We start from the raw sequence: 9854 nt of genomic DNA, 5'->3' as shown, positions 1-9854 counted from the left end.
AAAAAGGTACGGTACATTAGCTTTGACAAAAACGTACTTCAATGTAACGTCAACGGTCAAGTTTCAAGTCTACAAGTTAATTTGCATAATGTCCAAACATGAATGAAAAACTGAACCATAATTCATTGTAAAAAGAAAAGAAAAAAAGAAAGAAAGATAAATAGCCTACAAAGAAGCTGTAACATTTTTCAGTGATATTGTAATTACGGGTGTTCGAAGGCAGCGGACGACCGTTAGACTTTGATGTTGACGTTCACGATGGCAACGTAACAGTTTACCGTTAGATAGGCCACACTGCACTGTTGAATTCAAATGATTCCGTTATATTCTAACTAGCAGTTGAGTCAGCGACTATAAATAAACGCTGGAGTTTTAATTTGGCAAGCTAACGTAAGGCCTCGAGTTAACTGTTACAATAAACCCTCAAACGGTCGGACATTTTCTCATATCAGTAACAACATAACGTTACACAACATGAGAAATACTGTAACAGTTAATCCGCATTTTGGCTGACCCCGACGTAACAGTAAGACAGGCGGTTGGCATTTAACAATACCCTTCAATGTTTTCTAGCAAACATTTGAAGAACGTTATAAAGATAGCTTAAGTATTCTTACCCAGCACGTAAATCGTAGCAAAGTTTCATGAACACTGAGATTGCCTTTGGTCTGCTTTATCCTTCAGTAGGCTACACCTGCTGCTCAGGACGTCCAAATTAGCGCCAGTCTCACGACGGCGAAAACTGCTCACTTGGTCCATCCATCCCAACAATATCCGCTTGTCTGTCCACCGACTGCTGACTGTTGAGCGGTTAGACAGGCACACACTGAGAAAAAGATACCAGTTGCGTCTCCCTCCCGTCTGGACTGGAGAAAGCTGCACTGACCAGCACCGTTCGCCCGGAGCTTGCAGATACTCGTTAGCTTAAGCTTGCCTTCGTCTTGTTGATTTCGCAGAAACGGGCAGGGAGCGGGCCGAGGAGATTTCGTCAGTGTTCGGCGCTGCTTTCTTAAAGGGGCCGTTAGCGGTAAATGATGCTTCAGAGACTGGACGGAAACACTGTCACCTCTGCCTCTTACCACCGCCCTGTGGCTGCCACTATCACCTAGTCTTAAATAATGAAACATGTGGGTAAACCATAGACAATGGCCTGATTACACTGTCGTTAAGCATTTCTGTTTTATCTTCTAATTAACCAAAAAGACGAACTCTAATGTTAGGCTACTATACCATTCCTACCAAATGCCCTACAACTAAACCTTGTTAGTTTTCCCTATCAAATTAAATAGTTAGCCTATTACTATATATATTAGCCTATACTATATCTTCCAAAATTAAGAAATTATAACAAATAAGGGAATTACAGACCAGTAAAATACTTTAATGACAAGGTCTACATACTGTTTCAAAGCCTTTTACACACACAGGAAACAAATTCTGGTGGAAAAATACTAAAATTTGTTTTTGACAGTGGCAAATAATCTGCCCAAGGTAGGTTGCTAAACCCCCAAAATTGCCAGAAGAAAATACTGAGGGGAGGACCTTATTGTGCTGGTAGTTCTGGCCCTGTCTCCGACAAACCTGTTTGAATAGCAGTTTACTAGAATCTACTGTATACGGTAGGTATTTGGTTCATTTTTGTACCAGATTATTTCTCTTTTACAAGATCAATCCTTGATTCACTACTTAATATGACCTCATAACCTATGGCTTGACCCTAATGTAACCATAAATAACAATGTGTGTTAGTCTAAATACGTGGCTCTAACATATTTGTTTAGTTTAAAGGTGGTTTCTTTTACCACCTTCCTACAGGTTGCTCTGTGTTCGACTTCTCGTAAAGCCTACTGATGGTTGATGTCTAAAATAAGTCAATGAGTTTAAGTAGGCTGAATAGATAAATGGACACTTGAGCATCATTACTCCTGCAACAACAACAAAATCCACAAATCCTGAAAATAATATTCAGAACCAAAAGCAATGTGAAGCGCAAACCTTTGCATGTTTGTTTTGTCCATCTGTGAGCTTCTTTTTGCCTTCTGTAAGTAACGGAAACCAGGAGTCTTCGCTGAAGTCCCAGTTATCCCTCTGCTTCAGCAGTCATGTTTCTGAGCGATGAAGTGAACTTGAGTTAACAGATACCTCTGATAATCTCCTGTTGCTGCACTTGTACAGTGCAAATGAATTTATGATCAAAACGGACAAAGACGGAGAGGGGTTTGAAGGGCCAAAGAGTGTGATACAGATGATATAACGTAAGGGAGAGAAATACGAGTCAACTGACTCCTGACCCCTGAGATGAGACCATAGATTACAGGGAAGTAATCACAAGTACTTTCTATGTCTGCAGTAAGACTACCAATGAGGCCGATGAGGATCAGTGTAGTCTTGTCCTCACTAGAGCTTCGGCCTGGTTGTCCTGCGGCTGTCGTGTTGCTGCCACCTCCTCCTCACCACAGACATACTGTCTGTGAGCAGCCTACATAAGAATTCAACATGTTGTGAAAAGTGGATCAGACTTTTATCATTTCATCCCATCAATAGGTTGGTCAAACAGTTAGAAAAAGTCAAAGCTGTGTCCTACCGTCTCCGAGGTGCGACTTCTGTTGACGAGAAGTCCATGCCTGTGTGGCTTTAGCTGCTACTGAAGACTAAACAACTGACAAAGAGAGACAGTGCACATTTAGGTTGCCTTCACATTTGTTTAGGCAAATGTCTGAAGCACTGACAGAGAGGTCCTTCCATGTCCAGTTCATGAGTACTTTCTGCAGACCTTAAGAACAGAGAAATGTCCAGTGGGACAGTACTTTGCATTACTGATCAGATTATATGAAAAGCAGCAGGAAAACTGTGAAGAGCGTGGCTCCAGAATGTAATATAGGCAATTCATTGTTTCCGCAGATTTGAATACGTTGTGTACTATCTGAAGAACGGCTGGGTAGCACTCTACTAAGCATGGTTTTCTGTTTTAAAGGTCCCATGGCATGAGTTTTTTTTCTACATTAACATGCATTCCCCCAGCATGCCCATGGTCCCCCAGTGGCTAGAAATGACAATAGGTGTAAACCGAGCCCTGGGTGTCCTGCTCTGCCTTTGAGAAAATGAAAGCTCAGATGGGCCGATCTGGAATCCTGCTCCTTATGACGTCATAAGGATTAGGTTACCCCCCTCCCTTTTCTGCTTTGCCCGCCCAGAGAATTTGGCCCACCCATGACAGAGAGAGACATCATGGCTGTCAAACAAGCAAAGTGTCAGTTGGTCAAGGCCACACCCCTAGCCCCCCCCCCCGTCTCCTCAAAAGCTACAGACTCAGAAATGGCACATCCTAAGGAAAGCTCATTGTGGGACTGGCTCTAGTGGCTGTAATTCTGCACCAAGGCGGAAATTGGGAAAGAGACTTCAGATATGGTATTAGGGGACCACTAAGGTACATACAAAAGCATCCAAAAAGCATCATGTCATGGGACCTTTAATAAATAAAAAAAGTCAGACAAACTCAGCACCAAGCTATTCCAGCACTGACGCTGACACAACACTGTAGAGATAGGTCTGGCAATGCGAGGCTAGCACCTAGCTAGTGAGCATTGGGGAGCTTAAAACATCTAAAGAGCCAGGTATTTTTCTAAGCAGTTGGCAGAGACCAAAAACAGAGCTAAAAGGAGATAGAATACTAAACTCACATGTGTCAGGTGGCAAGAAACACAACTTCAAATAAATGCTAATGTTGCCAATAATCTCCTGCATGTAAGGACACTTATTGCTAACCTTTCCATAGCAACTTGGATAATATGTCATTCTTGTGTTTACAACTTGTTTTTGCTGCCTCCGAGTGGCCAGGAAATCAGTTATTGCAGGTGTTTTTGTGTGTCTTCTTGTTGATCTCTAAGTTTTAGACATCATGTCTCTTGCAGGCCATATTAGCAGCACATGCTGTATCATTGGCTCTCAACCTGTAAACACTACAAGCTTAAATGGGATACCACTCAGGGTTTGCGTAGTCATCAGAGATTGTGCAGCAAACAATTGGACTAATGCTTTTAGATGGGATTCCCCTGAGTAACGCTTAACACACACTTCCACCTCCACACACAATGTATTTCTGGTTCGTGATCCTTTTCAGCAAATGTCTCCTAGCAAGAGTACTGCTGTTGAAATTCCCCAAATCCTCCCTCTGTGCTCATTAAAAAACCCGTAATAAACCTCTTAATCCCAAATCAGTATTTTCTAGAGGGTTCCACAACCACGTGTGTCTTATGCAACTGGCCTGTGCATCCAGAGTCAATTATAGAACAGTTGGGAGTAAGAGGACGATGGATAACGAGGCTGCTAATGAAAAACACAATTGAGGAAGATGGTTGATTGAATACTACTATTATATTTTAATTTTAGCAAATAATTAGCAAGGAATTCAGAATGATTTTCAATGCATCGTAACAGAGATATTTTTTATAATGACCTGTTTCATGCAGTAAGAACGTGTTTAAATTGTACTAATTTGTATTGCTATAACTTGAAATAGTGTTTGGATTGCTATATTTCTGAAGACCTTCCATTGACCACATTCTATATTTGGCAGCACTAATACCTGTGCCACGTGTGTATGCAGCATTATGTCAACGCTGCTTCTTCTTTTAACTAATCCCAACTATAATTTTCATTCCAAATCTATGCCCTAACCCTTTACGAGGCTAAAGTTTAATCCTCACCCTAACCAAAGCCCAATTGTAATCATAGAAAACTTGGTTTTAGCTGTCTATAATACATTAATTTTTAAATGTGTATGTCTATGAAAAAAGGATACATCAAGTTTCAAGTGGCAATTCTTTTCTAATGCATTTGACACTTTGCAAGGCAAAGTACATCTCAGCATCACAGATTTAGGGTGTGGCCACTGTTCAGTGTCTGTCAACCCAGACTAGTGACAGTGAGCTAGCAAATACATCATATAAATAAGATATTTTTGTACATTTTTTCCAAACGTAGCCATACAGTATAGCATTTTTGCAGCTACAAAATTAAGGGGTTTGTGCAGATTGTTCTATTAAAACCCCAATTTTTGAAGCCACTTACTTTTAAAACGAAGAGCTACTTTGGAAATTGTAAAGCCAGTGACAATTTCCAATACTAAACTCCTTCATATGAGCGATGGGTTTCCAAAATGAACACAGCATTTTCCACCAAAAGTTACATGTACAGTACATGTATGTAGAACAATTTCAGTAATTTTGCTTCCTGACACTTGCCTTTGCTTTTTGGAGAAAGGTGATGCATGTACTGTATTGCTGCACACCAATCACAGTTTACCAACATTCAAATCAAAATGCCAGTTCACTGTCAATCAAACTTTGACTTTGTTAATCGCTTATTTAGTAATTAATATTTAACGTTAAGTCACCTAGTCTCACTTTAAGGAATTTCTCTCATCCTTTTCAGAGATCTTCAACAGGGGGTCCGTGACCCCTATGGGGGGTCCTCAGAGTTAAAGCAGGGGACTGCCAAGTTACATCAAAAAGTTGTTAAAAGTTCTGCAAATATACGTTAATGTGAATCCAACACATCAATAGCAAAGATAAATTGGCCAATTAGTGAAAATAAAAACATTTAAATGACACATTGAAGATAGCTGTACTATTACTATGCTATAGCTAAGGTAGCCACTTTGGTGGACGTACAGTTAAGCTTAAGGAGTCACTGTTCCACATGTGTGTTTAACGTTAAAACATGATGTTTAAATAATATATTAATATCAAACTCAATTGTATACAACAATGCAGTAGGGGGTCCCTACTCGGGTTCTCTTTCAGCTAAGGGGTCCTAAAAAACATAGAAGACCCCTTTAATCTTTTCAATTACCTTCCTCACAAGAACACACTCTACAGTAGGTTTACATTTGTTCATATTGTAATATAATACTTATATACTAACAGAATACTTACTTATTCCAGCATTCTTTGCACTATGCTCCATAATTAAAACAATATTAATTTATTATAAAAAATAATACACTCCTGCACATTTTGCACTTTTCATTGCACTATTGTCTCAACCTGTCTATATTGTTTCTGTTTATAGTGTGTATGTATTGTTTGTTTTTTGTTGTTGTTTGTTTTGTATGAGTAAGTACATTGTGAGCCGTGTACAGTATAATCCAAAGCCAAATTCCTCGCATGGGTCTTCATACTGTACCTGGCAAGTAAAGATGCAGATTCTGATCCATGTGGCTTTGCATTTCTTTACCAGTAGATGGCACAATTGCATCAGGCCTCCTCTTCCCTCCTGCCTGACCATGATCAGCCCAGTAGATTCTTTAGGATGCCAACTGTGGCTCTCATGAGTCTGAATTATTTAGTTTGCCAGGCTGTGATGGACCAGAGATAAAGAGGAGGGCATAAGGTCGCTCAGATAAACCCATAAGATTATATGTGTGGCTACTCAACTACTCAAATTTTAAGTCAAAGGTTTTATTCCAAAATGAAATATAGACCATGTGACAAATGATACCTGTTTTGACAGACTTCTTACTAGTACGTAAGTTAATGTAATGTAATAGAGAAGATATGGATCACAGACAGAGTGCATACTGTAAACTTACAACGTCCATGTGTCACGATTGTAATGACTAATCCCACCGCCGGTCCTATTTTGACATTCTACCTCTGTTCCAACTCCTTACTTCATCTTTGTACCTTATGTTACCCGAGGAGAGGACTGGCTTCAGTTGCCATAACAACTAACCGCCCTTGCGTCTTATGAAACCTGACCCTCCAGTCTAACCTTTCACTCTGCATGCCTACAATAAATGACTCGGCAATACACAGAGGAAGCAGGCTGTATGTGTGCGTGTTTGTGTGATGGACTTCCAGGCCCTGATATGGCTTCTCACCCATTACATCAATGACATGAGTACACCTATCTTATCTATACTAAGACATGGAGAGACAAGATACCTTGCAGTGATGTAATCCCCCCCCCCCCAGTTTAAGCAAAAGGAGCACTCTCCCCTGCTCTTTGATCCACTGCCACCTAAGTGCATCTCCAGTAATCTGGTACATATGGCTGAAGACAAGCTCCTACAGTAAAACATTAAAGTGCAGGGCTGTGTCTCACCGGCTTACCTTGGAATGCCAGAGCAAAGTGCTGGGTCTTAAAGTGGGCTGCTGTGGGAGGAAAAATGCAAATAATGCAAGGGGGAAAAGTTCAATGCAGGGTTTTGCAGTGACGGTCAATTATTAAGAACAACAAAGTTGTGTAGCACAATGTAGAAATTGTTTCTGGTTAATATGCAACTTCTTTTGAAAAAAAAAAATGATTTAACATTAAAGCAGTATTTTGACATGTGGGGAAAAGTGTTTTTTTTTTTTTTTTTTTTTAAAGCCACAGCCAGCGACCAGTTAGCTTAGCTTAGCACAAAGACTGTAAAAACAGGGGAACAGCTACAGCAACTCTGTAACAAAATCCACCTACCTGCACCTTTGAGGCTCCCTCATCAACACATCACATCTAGTTTGTTAAAGCCATGCAATAATCAAAAGTGTAAAAACAACAACTCGCCATTTTCTAAGGGGGGGGGGTCATGTGTGATTTATCTTGGCCGAGAGCAGTCACTTCTTGGGGTCTCCTCAGGTTGCCTGTTTCTGTCTACCTCTGTTTAAAGTGTTTATGCTAAACTAAGATAGCTAAAAAAATGAATAAGCGCACATCCAAAAATCTCAAGCCATCGCTTTAAATTAGACACCTGTCATGCCAATAACTCTTAATTAAATGCAATTTAAGATGTTCACCATTATGTGAAATCTTTTCACTTGATCTACAGTAGTATTGAATTCTCAAATTTTCAAGAGGTACTGTAGTAGTGATTTGATTGAAACAGTCTTTACATATAAAACGTTGTACAAATATACAAATAGTCATCTCATACACAAACTCAAACTTGATCTCATGTTGCATGGGAGCTACCAAACGTGTTTTATCGACACCTGGCTGGGCACAAAGCCCACGCTAAAAATAGTTACCGTGAGCATGTGCGTGCCCTGCCAAGGGTTGGATCAAAGTGAGGGGGTTTATTAAGACCATGCCACCATTGTTCTATGAGGATTAACACAGCCACTCAGAAAGATACTGCCATACCTCTAACCACCCACCCACTTTGAGACACACACACACACACTTCTTGTGTTTAGGGTTCAGTTCCACTGTAGAGCAGTCAGCCTTTACCCTTACTTCCTCTCACACACCCGCAGTAAACCTATTCTGTTTACTGATAGTCAGTGGGGCTCTAATCACTGGGCACGGGACAGTTTGAGACAGTAAGACTGCTCTCCCCATACTTTACCTTTTATGGACAACATCTCCATAGCAGACACTTCAGGGTGCACCTCTGTTTGAAATCTGTTGCCTCGGTTGGATTCATTCCAAATGTTTACCTATTCATCTGTTCCCTCCATTCTTTTTTTTTCCCTTATCCACAATATTATTCTTTCCGTGATAGGAAAATAGGACTACTGGAAGTATTACATTCACTAAAAACATGGTTACGTTTTTCTTGATCTAAATGAATATGTTTGAGTAAAGAAGCACCAATCAAAGTTAAAGTTTTGAATTTATCGATAAAATCCTATTTTTCCTGCCCACTTCAGACCAGTGAGATGGCCACAGGCCAAAATAAAAAAATACTGAAATCTCTCCTGTGAAATAAACAAAACATAAATTAAATTGTGTATTAATGTTTGACCACACCACTCATGGGGAGAGGCTGACAGTGTAAAATGGACACAACGGGATATTCAGCATTTTAAAAGACAAAAATACACACCTGAGATCTCTCTTTGATGATTTACTCACAAGTGATCATCACTTCCTCCAGCGGGAAACCGTGAAATTAGTGAGCAACACTTTCTGTTACTCATCATTTGTTTGATCCTAAAAAGTTGATGTAACCTAATTTCCCTCGAGTAGAGTACATGTATCGACGAGCCACGCTTCCTTCCAGGCAGACATGTAAGAGGCTGCACAAGCCAGTTAAAAATGCATCTTGTCTTTAATTTTACAGTCACAGTCATCTTTTCTTTCCAGTGTCTTAAACCATAAAAAATAAATATACATTATGTTACAAAACATTTCCAGTGTCTCGGATCAATACAAAAAAAAACACGAGGACATTTATCAACAGCATTGATTAGAGGAAGGAAAAACACTGGGGTTGTACGTATGGTACAAAGGCATTCAGTGAGCGGTAAACAAGACTTTAAAGTTGCCTAATAGTAGCTGCAAAATGCGTTAGAGTTGGCATCATATTCACTTTGAACTCCGATTCAGAAATTCAGCAATTGAAACACACTTACATTTATACCGAAGGCTTTGTCTTTGTCAATTTTAGATTTAAAAAAATATGTTCAAAACATTAAATCCATCAACGAGGGCTTAAGAAGCATAGCTCTTAACATAACTTCTAATCCTGTGCCATACTTTTTTGCCACCAAAGACAAACAAATATCTTTTTATTCACCTATTTTGGAATAAAAGCGAGTTCAAAGTGATACGGACTCCAACCCTTATGTGCACATTTACTGTAGTTCATGACTTTGGTAACCAGGAGTGTGTTGTCATTGGACAAACAGGCAGGATGGACACTGGAAAAGAAGGCTTCAGGTTCATAGTGCTCGAACAGAAAAACAATAGGAGGGGGAATCCCTCTCCATTCCACATAATTAATGTTCATACAGGGTCACTGTTGACTGTGAGCATGTGCTTGAGACATTCTAGGTCACTTACACACACACACAGACATAGAAATCTTCCATCCATGCGTGCATGCATGTGTGTGTGTGTGTGTGTGTGTGTGTGTGTGTGTGTGT

The 9854-nt window shown here is 40.0% G+C and overlaps 2 protein-coding genes across 6 annotated transcripts in view; both read right to left on the bottom strand.

Annotated features, from left to right (window-relative positions):
- Nucleotides 1-1056, bottom strand: part of gramd4a (GRAM domain containing 4a) — a 52946-nt gene extending 51890 nt beyond the window's left edge. The window contains exon 1 of one of the 2 annotated variants that reach the window (XM_032504927.1): nt 618-1056. The gene's annotated coding sequence lies outside the window, so the exon portion shown is untranslated. The remainder of the gene's footprint in view (nt 1-617) is intronic. The other variant, XM_032504925.1, reaches the window with a different exon arrangement.
- A 7962-nt stretch (nt 1057-9018) lies between these two features.
- celsr1a (cadherin EGF LAG seven-pass G-type receptor 1a) overlaps nt 9019-9854 on the bottom strand; it is a 94661-nt gene continuing 93825 nt past the window's right edge. For all 4 annotated transcript variants that reach the window (XM_032504919.1, XM_032504917.1, XM_032504920.1 and 1 more), the window contains one exon: nt 9019-9854. This exon is cut by the window's right edge. The gene's annotated coding sequence lies outside the window, so the exon portion shown is untranslated.

The sequence above is a fragment of the Etheostoma spectabile genome, chromosome 23, assembly GCF_008692095.1.
Source record: "Etheostoma spectabile isolate EspeVRDwgs_2016 chromosome 23, UIUC_Espe_1.0, whole genome shotgun sequence".
NCBI classification, from domain to species: Eukaryota; Metazoa; Chordata; class Actinopteri; order Perciformes; family Percidae; genus Etheostoma; species Etheostoma spectabile.
Note: the sequence above shows the minus strand (reverse complement) of the source record. Positions and strands in the feature narration are given on the sequence as shown.